Source organism: Mauremys mutica, chromosome 8, assembly GCF_020497125.1.
Source record: "Mauremys mutica isolate MM-2020 ecotype Southern chromosome 8, ASM2049712v1, whole genome shotgun sequence".
Lineage (NCBI taxonomy): Eukaryota > Metazoa > Chordata > Testudines > Geoemydidae > Mauremys > Mauremys mutica.
Window position 1 is genome coordinate 105,333,000 of NC_059079.1, and position 13,542 is coordinate 105,346,541.

The 13,542-nt window shown below is 49.2% G+C and overlaps 1 non-coding gene across 1 annotated transcript; it reads right to left on the reverse strand.

Annotated features, from left to right (window-relative positions):
• Positions 1 to 13,022: 13,022 nt before the first annotated feature.
• TRNAR-UCU lies at positions 13,023 to 13,107 on the reverse strand. Its single transcript is given in 2 exon segments — positions 13,023 to 13,058; positions 13,071 to 13,107. It is a non-coding gene; the product is annotated as a tRNA-Arg (tRNA).
• Between the last annotated feature and the right edge of the window lie 435 nt (positions 13,108 to 13,542).

Below are 13,542 nucleotides of genomic sequence, written 5' to 3' on the forward strand. Positions count from 1 at the left end.
GCTGGGAGAGAAGCTGGGAAGGGATTATGAAGTGAGGAAGTCTGCAGCAGAAAGATGCTGCCGGGCGAGAGGCTGCAGTCACTGTCTGGGCACAGAGAGGTTGGTAGGAGGAAATCCAGAAGGAACAAAAGCCCTGGGATCCTAGACCTGCAGGAAAGGTTTATCCAGAGGAGCTGTGGGGAAGAAAGCCTGTGGAAGGCAGAGTAGGAAGAAGCCCAGGGAAGCTGCAGTGAGGGTTGAGGCTGTGCAGGCCTTGGCTGATGATTATAGAGTCCCCAGGCTGGAACCCAGAGTAGCAAGTGGGCCCAGGTTTCGCTACCAGCCATTGGGGAAGTGGCACAGGATTGGTGAAAGCAGCAACTGGACGGATGGACCAGCGAGATGTCAATACCCCAGAAGGGGAAAACTCTGTAGTGACTTGGTGGGAGGGCTGGGTCATGAGGCGAGAGCACCCCGAGGCCTGGAGGTCAGAGGGGCTGCAGGCAGGACCGGCTCTAGGCACCAGCAAAGCAAGCACATGCTTGCGGCGGCACAATTTCAGGGGCAGCATTCTGGCTATTTTTTTTTCTTTGCTTGGGCAGTTGCGCTCTCAGAGCTTGGGGCAGCAAAAAACCTAGAGCTGGCCCTGGCTGCAGGGCAAGCAAGTAACAGAAGGGGGCACTAGACCAGATGAGAGCTGATCCCCAGCCATGAGGACATTTCTTTGGAAGTGCCACAGCAGCAAGTGAACCCCATTTCAACATAGTTCAGCTCATTTAACACCCCTCAATAATATCAACTGGAATGTGAAGATCTATATGTTTGTAACACCAAGCCTCCATGCCGTGACTCTGAATGGCTCTCCCTCGCTCATGGATAACACACACAGCCAGAGAAATATACAATTACTCTTCAAGGGACCTTTGAGAATCACTATGGCTCATATAATCTACTCTGGTAGCTAGGGTTGGACTCGGTAGCGGTAGCCCATCAGGTCAATGGGTACTAAGAGGCTTACAGTAGACAATGGGTACCAGAAACCTGATTTGGACAATACCATATGATGGTATGTATCTTCCTGGTCAATCGTAGTATCAATTTAGTACCTAATAGATGACTATAGACCACACTTGGATGGAACAGACACCGTGACTCCATGGACTCTAGTAGTTCTTTTCTATCTATGGTGCCCATGATTCTGTGATCTTTCATTAGCTTGATTCAGACATCCTGTCTCGCAGCACTTTGCAACAAATGAAAGGTGCAGATGGGTGAATAAGAATTAACCGTGCCGGGGGAGGGCGGGGAATAGCATCAAAACAAAGCTTCAATAGCATCCTAGAATCAGAAAAGCGAGAACTGTGATCAGAAAGGCGAGAACTCCAGTGTGGCGGAAGGTTTAATATTGGAACTCATCCCTGAGAATGGGATCCCTGGCCCCAAAGGACTTCATTTGAAACAATGGGACAATCAGAGGGGGATGAGATTCATCTAGGGGCTCCCCTTTAAGAGGTGGATATTAGGAGCGTAGGGCCAGATTTTGAAAAGTATTTAGGTGCCTAAAGATGCAGAGAAAGGCCTCGTGGGATTTTCAAAGCTCCAAGGAGGCTAATTCTCATTGAAATCCCTACAAGGCACCTCTCTGCATCTTTAGACACCTAAGTACCTTTCAAAATCTGGCCCTTTGTGCTGACATGAAGATGTTAGCATCAGCCAGCACCACTGGCCAGGCAAACCAGACCACCATTTTAGGGTTTCTGAGGAGGGGATTGTCCAGATATTTGCTACAATCCAGGAGAGCCAGCCTAGCATGGCCAACCACCCCACCCCCCAGCAGGGGTGGCTCTAGGCATTTTGCTGCCCCAAGCACGGCAGGCAGGTTGCCTTTGGCGACTTGCCTGCGGAGGGTCCGCTGGTCCCGCGGCTTCGTGCTGGTGCCTGGAGCCGCCCCTACCGCCAGAGTGTTGAATGTCTTTTGCCTCAGCCATTAACGTGGACAACTCGCAAGGGGAGCTGGGAGTGAGATACCACGAGGAGATTTCACGCTGGCACTTGGAGTCATTTTTTCTGAGCCTGCACTTCATTATCTTTGTCCCTGCAGAGTTGAATCTTCTCTGCAGTGGATTGGTCATGCCTCTCAATGAGCCCAGCGCTGAAATCATGCAGCTGTTCATACTTGTCCTGTTAAGATAAAAAACATCTGGAAAAAAATTTACCAGAGAAAAGAAAGAAAGGAACCACCCCTCTCTTCATTCTGACAACGTGGCAACTGCTCAGTGCTCTCTACTCTGGCCTAAAGCTAAAACCTCCTCTAAGGAGAACCAAATGACAGAGGCGGGGAGATAATTATAATAGGGATTTCTTCATATACGTGGCAGCTAAGTGCTGATCATGCACAAAAGCAAAAATCAACTTGCCCTGACTGTGCATTACATCAGAAAACATGACATGGGCTCATGGTTATAATGTCACAATGTTTGCAGTCGGAGTCGTAGCACACATGTCCCTTTCCATCTGGTCGGGGTTGTCTAAGGCAAGAAAGAAGCTCCATCGTCTGTGTAAATTGCAGGAGCAGAGTTCAGGATATCCGGCAGATATAATGCTTGATAGGCACATAGCTAGCCCTGGATTTATTTTATTGTCTTGGGTGGGGGGGATTGCATTGCCCAGGAAGTGAGAAGCTGGCAGAACTGGTTAAACCCTCCAACCTCACCAGCTTTATGAAGACCTGTGGACAACTCAGAACTAGCAAAACGTTCTTACGGAAACTTCTCGTGGGTATTGTAAGGCTTCCTGAGGCCACAAAATAATATTTTAGATGCTGGCAGGATGTGCCCCTGGCTCACTGAAGAAAGATTAGATCTTATATGTGGTAGAAGTTGCATCTCAGGAGAAGGTGATCAAACGCTCGGAAAGCAAGATGGAAGAAATGGATAAAGCTAGACGCATTCTTCGATGGTATAGGAAGAAAGGAAGGGATTATATCAATCTTTGGACCTCCTACAACGCAACTCATTCTGCTGTGTAATACCCTCTGCTGCTCCAGTCTTGAGCCCCTACAAACAGCACTGTCAATGCATTTCACTTTTAACCTGCAGCACCCCCTGCTATTCCTCTCCTGGGTCCCTACACAGCTATCTGAATGCACCTCGGTCCTGACTTGCATCACTCCTTGCTCTCATAGCCCCAGCGTCTCCTGATCAGAGACTGTCAATCATTGTGAGAGATTCATGATTGGGCCAAATAGCCACTAGGGCTAAGATGAAAGACTCATTTAAACTCATTTTCACTCTTAACATGAGCCAGGATGAGTCGGGCCTCCAGATATGACAGTAACCCACTGCACGATTACACCTCCAGCTCTACGGCATGACATAATTCTGTCTTTACATGGATGATGAGGTTATGTCCTGACTGTGTGATAACACCACTCACTACTGCTTCACCAGCAAGCCAATCAAAGAGGGCTTGGCTACTGACTTCACTTTCCCTACCATCCCTCTTCTATCCAGATACCAGACTGAAATATACAGCCAGCCCTTGATTTTTCAAGGCTCTTGTTATTCTGAAAGATCTCCGTCAGGCTGTGATCCTTCCAGTCTGAGGGACTGGCTTGGAGCCCTCCATGACAATAAATCACCATATGCAACATGCAAAACAGTCTGTGGTTTGACCACAAATGTTTTTGCCTTGTTGACAGACAATTTCCATTGATCCCCTGTATGCAGAGGAACCCATGAGCAAATTGTTTGCCAGTGCAAACTGGTTTATCTCCATAAAGGTCAATGAAGCTATGCCGATTCACCCAGCTGACAATCGGATCCTTACCATGTACCGGCTGCCCACAAGTGCTGGAACTAGGGGTGCTGGGGATGTGGCAGCACCCCCTGGTTTGAAGTGGTTTCCATCATATACAGGATTTACAGTTTTGTTCAATGGCTTTCAGCACAAATTGTTCCAGCACCTATGGGGCTGCCTCCCCTCCCAAAGAAATGTGCTGCTCTCTAGAAGGGACACACTTATCCATTAGAAGACCCAGTGCTTCAGAGCTGTGTGGTTCTCCATCACAGCCCCACTGCAGTTCTTCAGAGCAGCAGTGATAATTCGCAGTCCTGTGCATGAGGCAATTGTGGGAAGGGCCAGGGGACAGAGAATAAAAAGGACGGACTCTCTCATTCATAAATCCTGCAGTACAAGGAGTGCCTCCTTCTTTCAGCTTTGGAAGAATTTCCCTAGCGACTTAGTTCCAGAGCAAAGGGAGTGACGGTCTCAATCGGCAGCGCATGAGTGGGTGGTATATAAAGCAGGGCATATATAAATAAATACAACACTTAGGGGCCACTTTAGGAATGTCATTGGCTATATCAGCCTCTGCTTGATGAGAGTCTGAACACTAAATGTCTTGCATACACCATGCAACCATCCCAGAGTAAATCAAGGGAGGAAGGATAGCTCAGTGGTTTGAGCATTGGTCTGCTAACCCTGGGGTTGTGAGTTTAATTTTTGAGGGGTCCATTTAGGGATGTGGGGCAAAAATCTAACTGGGGATTGGTCCCCCTTTGAGCAGGGGGTTGGACTAGATGACCTCCTGAGGTCCCTTCCAATCCTGATATTCTATTCTATGATCACTGCTCAGAATGGTTTATGCTTGTCTGGTGAGGACCCATAGTCCTGTTTATAAGAAAGAGACTAGAAACAGTAAATGCAGAACAGACAGGACTCTTGCTTATCCCAGGGAATGTTTGCACACCAAGAGTGTGTCATTAGCTCCTGGCTCAGGGTTGTTTCCCCCTTCACCTCATTGATAAGAAACTTAGTGGGCTGGGCAAGGAGAATGGCTGGACTTGCATTAAAGCACACGACTGCCCAATGCTCACATCACGGGATTGCATGTGCCGTCATCATTGGAACAGATGAACCCACTAGCCAGTCAGCTGGATCCTAGTATGGCAGGTACAAGGGGAACTGCCACTCTAGGCACTGCAGCATAATCACAGCAATTAAATTAAGAGGTGGAACAGAGCTATTAATCCATTTAGCCCATCCATCTACCACTGCAAGATATTTTCAAGTGCTCAGCCCAGTCCAGTGAGAGCCTGAGGGAACCCACCGCTCTGCAAATAGCCTTGGGGTGGCTTGCCCTTGCATTAGGTTTTAAATTCTAATCAGAACATGGCTAGTGAGTGGGGCTGCTGATTAGTTAGAGAGCAATGCAGCAAGATGAGCAGATGTTACAGCAACACCAAAGATTTCCAGCAGCATGCCAGGGACCTGGGAGATGGGAGGGAGGAATCAATCCAGCGGTGCATGACTGTGTGGTGAATCATGATCTTTGGAGAGACTTGTTTCTGCTGCTCAGACCCAGCTCCTCATTACTGCGGGATAGTTCACTTTTTCCATGGGGGGAAAGTCACAGCCCACATTCCTTGCTATGCATTCTACCCCATAGCAGGGCAGATCTCTCACTTCCCCTGTCCTCTCGTCACAGACATGAAACGTGGACATGTTTGAATAAGGAGAAGGCTGTCTCTTCTCTCTCTCTCTCAAACACACACACACACCTTCTCCACCATCTCCTTCAACTGCACCTCCTCTCCCAGCCAGGAGTTTGGTGGAGCAGCGGTTCGGGGGGAAGTTGGACCCACGTCCTCTGGAAAACAGCAGATTTCAGAGCGACGCTGGCATAAGACCCCCTCAGCGCCCACGTGTTCAGCTCTAACTTCCTCTCAGCTTCATCCAGAGCTGGGTCTCAAATATAGCCAGCGTCCAGCCATAAACCCCTCCTGGCCATTGGGTAGAGGCTGAGGTATCAGCCTTCCTTTTCAGGCAGTTACGGACCTCGCTGTCTGCTGATATGACTCCATTGATTTCACTGGAGTCACCCAGCGGGCAGTCAGGCCTGTAGGCCTTGTGCAGGTCCTGGTAGGCAAATGTGGGTGCATGCTGTGAACAAACCTCACTGGGGAGAAATAGCAGATGCCGCCTGCAATGAGAGGAGATGTCCTGCGGGATGAGGAGAAAGGCAGGCAATGTTGAGGTGAGGAGAGGTGTCCGAGAAACAATCAAGTCAACTGCTCTGGGGCCTTGCAATTTTTATATCGGGAAGGGCAGGTCTCTGAGCCCAGGAAAGAAGGCGCAGTCTGCACCCGCTCCTGAAAGATGCTGCTCCCAGGAGGTGCTGAGCTCTCAGTTCCCATTGAAGTCAACGGAAGTTGAGGCTGATCAGCACCTTGCAGGACTGGTCCCTATGGAAGCCACCGCACATGTGTTGTGGCCTCTTGTTGCTTCCCCTTAGGAGTCCAGCTAGTCACAAGAATGAGGCCAAAAGTGCCTGTGTGAGCTCTCCTGCGTGGAGGGCAGTGTCCCGCAGGGAGGGCTGTAGCTGCTTAGGATGGAGCTGGTGAAAGAGCAGAGGCCTCCAGCCGAAGGATGTTGGTTGGGCCCATGATGCCGACCCCCGTTGGATTCACTCAGCTCTCCATGTTGCAGATTCCACAGTGACCTTTACAGCCAAAGGCCAAGATTTTCCGAAGTTTCTGTTGCACTTGGGTGCCTCCATTTTGGGGCCTGCCAACTTGAGAGCCCTTAAAGGCGCCTGATTCGCAGAGGGCAGGTGCTCTGCACTTATTGAAGATCAGGCTCCATTTAAGGCCTCTCAGTATGTCCCCCTCCCCCCAAAAAAATCAAACAAAACCTCACCCACCCACCTCCCAAAAAACCAGAGGCAACCCCAAATCACTCAAGACTTTTGGAAATCTTGGCCTAGGCTTGGAAGTTCTGGTTTCTTGAGGTGCTAATGGAGAAGTTTGCTGCTTTGAACCAGAACAGTGACAAAAACTGTGTTCAGGCCTGCACACTGCCGATGACAAATGAGACTAGGGGAGGCTGTTTGGGGGGTGTTGGGCGAGTGATTTTACATGAAAATGAAACAGAAGCCTGGAAAATGTAGTAATTCCCTTGTGGCGGCTGGTAGATGGGATTTTATTGTCCTTTTAATAACACTCAGCTTCAGTGAACGCTTGTTAAATGCTCCCCCCTCTTGCCTCAGCCTGTAAGTAGTTTAGTGACTGGACTGCACTGGGTGTCTCCTGTGTGAATTCTTCCCCACCCTCCCTCCTTCCTGTGTTATTGCCAGCTGTACAAAATGGCTGCCCTGCAGCTGGGGACAGGACATGTCCATCTCCTGCCCAAGGGGCGTGGTTCTGCAGATGTGGTTGTGTAAGTTGGGAGATACAGTTTAAGGGCTCTCAGGAGGCCACGTCCCCACTGGCATCACTCACAGTCAAGCTGTTATTAGTGTGCGTGTAAGGGTAACCAGACTGTACATGCGCAGTAACGTTGGCTTGTCCCCAGACACTGGCTCTGCAGATTCGGACGTGTGTGTGTGTTTACACAACAGACATACCACAGGCACGCTGGCAGAGCGTGTGTTTATATTTGTGCATTATGTGAGTGGCATTTGTGTTGCTTGTGTTAATAAGTCTGTGCTTAACCCTCTCTGTGGCTAAGCAGAATTTCCATCTTTAGGGCTGTCACACCAACATCTCTGGACACTTAAAAGTGCTGAAAAATGCCCTCAACCTGAGACATACAGAGCAAAACATCCTGCTTCCAAACTCAAAGGGCTCCACAAGTGGATAGCGATTGATTTTGGTTAAACGAGCTCAGCATATGTGGTAGGGCCCCACATCCCTGTTTAGAAGAAAGAGACTGTACGTTGTAAACACAGCACAAGCTGATCCCGGGGAATGGTTAAAAAGGAGCCAGGCATCCTTGGAAAGCCATCAGCCCCTGGCTGAGTGTTTTCTCTCAGGCATAAAGCAATAAGGTTGATGCAGAGAGCTGTTGCTTCTTCATTGCTGCTATCGAATTGCGAATGCTCAGTATCTCTCAGGATAGAGCAAGCAGGAAAGCCCCAGCCTCCCTGTCACATGTATCTCCAAGCTCTCTCGGACTCTTCTCAATACTGTTATGAGCCATTATAAAATCTTCTGCCTAGGCTGGTGATTAACGTTGATTTTATAGTGGAGAGAGAAAAGGGCGAAGAATTTGATGTACATAAGAGTTCTTACGCCTTTGGCAATCCATTGATGTATGCAGTGTGGTTGCAGTGGTGTTGGCCCAGGATATTAGAAAGACTAGGTGAGATATAATATCTTTTACTGGACCAATTTCTGTTGGTGAGAGCGACAAGCTTGACATTACCTCACCTGCCTTGTCTTCGGCCACCCAGATATTTATTACTATGCATAAATATTTCATTCCATGCACGGAATAATCAACCAAGAGATTACTTGCTTAATCCGAGTGGATTTAATTTGATAGGATTTTTTTGATAGGAAGGCTAAAGAAATCAGGAAGCACGGAAACATGGAAACTTAGTCTGGTTAAAAATTAATAACCCAACAGAATATATTAACAAACATAAAATACTTCAGATCCTTTACCACGGAGACAGTGACATTGTTTTTTAAGTCCTTGATGATGCAAAAAGGAACCTGTTGAATCATAGAGTATCAGAGTTGGAAGGGACCTCAGGAGGTCATCTAGCCCAACCCCCTCCTCAAAGCAGGACTAATCCCCAGATAGATTTTTGCCCCAATCCCTAAACGGCCCCCTGGAGGATTGAACTCACAATGTTGGGTTTAGTAGACCACTGCTCAACCCATCTGAGCTATCCCCCTCCCAACTGAGTGCTTGGTTAATGCACCAGTGCTTCGCTACTGCAGTGAAATGAGTTTGGGCTGGTCTCAGACTATCCCCTCCAACAGCAGTTGTTTGCTCATATCAGCAACCACCAGAGTGTGGCACGATTTGGCAAAGACTGGTGCTCTGTTCATGAGATGCTTGGGACAGACAGAAGAGGGGATGTCACATGCCTCAGGACAGAGGTGCATCAGCAAAGCTGAATGTGTTTGTGTGGCCAGAACTGAAATAGCAGGGATGCTGCAGGATTCAGACTGAGAGGCACTAGCAAAGCTGTGTGAGTGGAAGTTTGCACCAGGACTGTCCATCCTGTGCCTGACTTTAACTAACTCTGTGATCCTTCACTTTTAAGATTGCTAAAATTAACCAAATTATACGGTGAAATTAGGCCTTTGCCACGGGCGTTGTCTCTTCTTGAAGCATCACTATAACTAGGGTGACCAGATGTCCCGATTTTATAAGGACAGTCCTGATTTTTGGGTCTTTTTCTTATATAGGCTCCTATTATCCCCAGCCCGTCTCGATTTTTCACATTTACTGTCTGATCACCCTACTATAACCCATGACTTATGCCCCCTGCCTAGACCCTCCCTGAACTGATCACAGCTGGACAAATGCAGCTGTTTAAATAAAGTGTGTGGGGGAGAAAATCCACCAAGAGCTCGGCAAACATTTTGCATCCATTGATCAGCTGGGAAAGCAGCATATGAGGTGAAGCTGGAGTGAGTGATTAGTACAGGTCCCAGGAGCCTGGTGAATTACCAGCAGTGGCTTCCCTTTCCTCACCAGGAGTGCCTGTCGCCATGTCTTTACCCATCACCATTTGCCAGTCCAGTGTGGAAAGAGCTCAGATTAGAGTGGATCAGAAAACCCACCTGCATCCAAAGAGCCCAGAGCTTTGGGGAAGTTTGGAACTAAATCCAAACTGTTGTGGCCTGGGTCCAGATCACAAGTCACAGGACAAAGACTCCCCATTGTGAGCTCTCTTCCTGGCCCTGCAGGGAAGGCTGCCCTCACAGTGCAATTCAGTCTGGCAGCTCTTAATGCTTTGAATACAAGTGCTGACTCTCTGAGCTCTCCGCCCTCTGGCTCCCCACAATAAAGAGCTGCCGGGTGGGGGCTGCTAGCAAGTTATTATTATTTTTTGTTTAAAAAATCGGGTCCAAATGGACTTTTAGAAACACGGTTTTAACATGACGCTTTTGTAACAACAGGTTAAAAATGTCTCATCTACAGAGTGGGAGCCTTCACTAGCCAATCAGAATCGTCCCATCCTAATGTTTGTTCCTGTTCATTAGCATCAACTCCTCATCAGCTGAAGAATTTTTTTTCCTTGACTTTGGAGGTGGAAAATTTTGGAGGGGGGGAGAGAAGCACGTTGGTGATGTTTCTCCCCTGCACAGCTCCCATAAGGAGCAGCCCCCCTCTGCTGCTTCTCTGGTCCAGCCCACCCCCCAAGAAACCTGCCTCATTCCCTCACTTGTATTAACCTGCCTGCCTGAGCCGTGCTCTGAATGCGAGAGAGAATTTGTAACTGGGATCAGAATCCCAGTTAACTCTGTATCACTGGGGAGCCGGCTGATAGCTAAAGAGGTAGGAAGGAACATACCAACTCGGCCTCAGAGGCTGCATGGTAGAGTCCTAATCTGCTGGGTTACACCCGTGTAAAACAGATGTAAGATCAGAATCAGGCCCTAGCTGGTGCTCAGATCTAGGCAGCTTGTGACCCTTTCCTAGAGACATTTCCCTTTGTCACACACACGACACATACACAGACCTATCCGGACACTAGCTAGGAGTCCTTTCCCCTCCCAAGTGAGCTGAGGGTTGGGCAATTGTGTTGGTTCCCTGGGATATGCCACAAGCTACCTGGCCCATGCTACGCTGTTCCAAGTGAACTTTACAGAGAAAAGATCCCAGCCAGCCAGCTCTCTGCAGTGTGTCTGCCTTTCCTGTGCCATTACTGATCTCAAGGGTTTTGCCGCTCCAACTTGTCGCCTTCCAGGGAACTAAAAATAGTGATGAATCCGGGAAGGAGTTTGTTTTTCTGCTGGAGGACAAGTCAGAGAGAGATTAACCACATTTCTGCTCTTGCCCGCCCCAAGTCTCTCCTAGTTTAATGTAGTTCAGTGGAGTTAGAAAGCACATCCCCATTTTTTCCCCAGCTCCAGTCTCCCTGTTCCTAGCATTCCAGTCCTGGCACGTACAGGAGAGGGGGAGGGAGAAAGAGAGAGATTTCATCTCTCTGCCTGTGCCTAGTGATAACTTGCATCTGGAATGAAAGCAGATCCCTATGATCACAGGCTGATGTGTCAGGAGGTTGGCTCCCAGCCTCCTTCCGCTCCCAAAGGCAGGTTCCACCCTGCAAACTTTCTGACAACGCGTCAGTGATAACAAGGAGCCAGCTGAGAGATCCCTGCACGTTCCAGGCTCCGAGTCTCCTGTCCATTCTGCAGGGAGCTGAGTGGATTTTTTTTTTCTGGCCTTGATTTTTGCCATTAATCAGCAGCTCCCAGCCTGTTGCCATCCTAGGCCTGGAAAGAAGAGCTGGAGGGGTTCTTTTGCAACAGCCCCCGCTAGGGACATGTTTTAAAATCACACACCCAAGAGTCCCGAATTCTTTTTCACCCATAGAAAACAGATGATTCTCTACAGTAGGGCCTGCCCATGTTCTCTCTTTCTTCCGGCATCTGTCCCTTTAGCACAAGCCATCCATTCACCAATGTGCTTTGTAGCCAGGCAAGAGTTTGCATCTCTGCCGCTGCTGTTTGCTGGCTTCTTTGAATGCAACCCTCTCATGCTATGTAATAAGAGCTTGGTTTTCAGAGCGGCTGAGCGGCACCCACCGTTCCCATTGACACTCCGAGCCCCAGTGGAGACCTGCCTTGGTAAATTTCATGCTGACATCTTGTTGTGCAGACGGTGCAGCTCTCGGTGGTGGGGCAGAGAAGGGAAGCAGCTACAGGGGCAGGAGGAGTTGGTGCTGGAGATTGGAGAAGCCAGACAGGGTGGGAAGGGCCAGGTCCCTAGTTTAAGACAGCCATATACAGCAGTGGACAGCTGTCCACATCTCCAGCACCTTGCTGGAGATCAAAGATTCAGTGGGTCACAGAGTCTGAACTGCCCTCTTCTGGCCAGGACTGAGGTCTGTTGGCAGGATGGTACAGCTCAGGGTGGCACTATTGATATAGCTGAACCTGCCCTGTGCCCAGCTTCACTCTCCAAGACATTCAGTCTATCACCTCTTACCCTCACTACGCAAACAACCCAAGGCGGGCTGGATTGCCCCTTCAAAAGCAATCAACCCTCCCCCAAAGAAACCCATCCTCGCCTCCTAAAAACCCTGTCAGCCGCATGTCTGCTTTCCTTGGCTTCTCCCCTGGCAGAGCAGCAGCTGAATTAAGAAACCAAACGGAGAGGAAACCGTGAAGTAATAACAGTGGTGCTGTAAAAGGAGCCCCAGACTTGTCCAGGACGGGCCTGACACAAGCATTCAGCCCAGTGAATATGGCCCTGGAATCATTTTTTCCCACTGAGCTGCGTGTTTTGTTATCTTTGGCTGCAGTTTGGAGGGCACAGGTGTTTTAACACCGGACCCGGGGACAACATACGTCCAGGAATTATCTCCATCAAAAAGAAACTTCAAACTCTTTTTTCACTTGTAGAATAAAGCTTAGCGGGTGGAGTTAGGTCCTGCGGGACAATACAATGGCCTGGAAGGCCAGCCTAAACCCCACTCACCTGCTTACTCGTCTTTTATCGCGCAGTGACCCAAGAAAATGGCCTTAGCCTCTCTCTGTATGTTGGTAACACGGCCCAGCCCTGCAGCCATTGCCAGATGCCAGGGAAGAGAGACCACTCCCTGCAGAGCACCGTTTCTCAGCCCCTCGTGTGCTGCCACAGACAAGGCCATTTCACACTTGGATCCTTTTTAAAAAGATGTCCATGTTAATGAGCCCAGCTGCTATTAGTAGCCCAGAGAAGGACTTTGGAAAGGCTCTGGGGCTGGATCCTGGTCCGGTCCATGCTAAGGTCCCTTTGTGCCAGTAGAAAGGCTGCTCTTAACTGGATGCCATCAGCATGGGGGATTCCTTGGCTGCCATAAAGGAGGGGGGAGCCAGCTCTACACCCCCCCCAGCTCAGATGGGTAAGAAAGAATCATAGAATATCAGGGACCTCAGGCGGTATCTAATCCAACCCCCTGCTCAAAGCAGGACCAATCCCCAGACAGATTTTTGCCCTAGATCCCTAAATGGCCCCTTTAAGGATTGAACGCACCCCCGGGTTTAACAGGCCAATGCTCAAACCACTGAGCTATCTCTCCCCCTCCCAAAATGTGACTCTGCTGGGACTCGAACCCAGAACCTTTGAATCCCTTCTGCTGCTAGAAGTCCAATGCGCTATCCATTGCACCACAGAGCCACCTTTTTTGAAGGAAAAAGACTGGGGATGTTATATGCCAAAGCAGCCCATGAGCAACTGGCACGTTGCTGCTCAGATGTCCTTAAAATCAAAGTCTGAAGACCCACAAACGACACTGATTACTGTGGCTGTAGGAGACGACATGCTGATCATGTCATCAGGAGCTGCTTGCTGCAGGGTCATTACAGACAGGCGGCTTCACTGCCAGACTTTCAGCCTCGCCTACTCCAAGACAAAGCTTTACATGTGTTGTACAAGACGTGACGTATCTGAGGGCACACGGCTACTGCAAGTCATAGGGAATGCCATGGTAGCGGATGGCCTCTGAAAAGGCAGAGCTGGAGACAATTATTCATACCTCTAAGCATAAACCACATTGATCCTCAGGTACTAGGCTCCCAGCCGCCTCCTGTACCTTGAGCATAATGGTTTTTC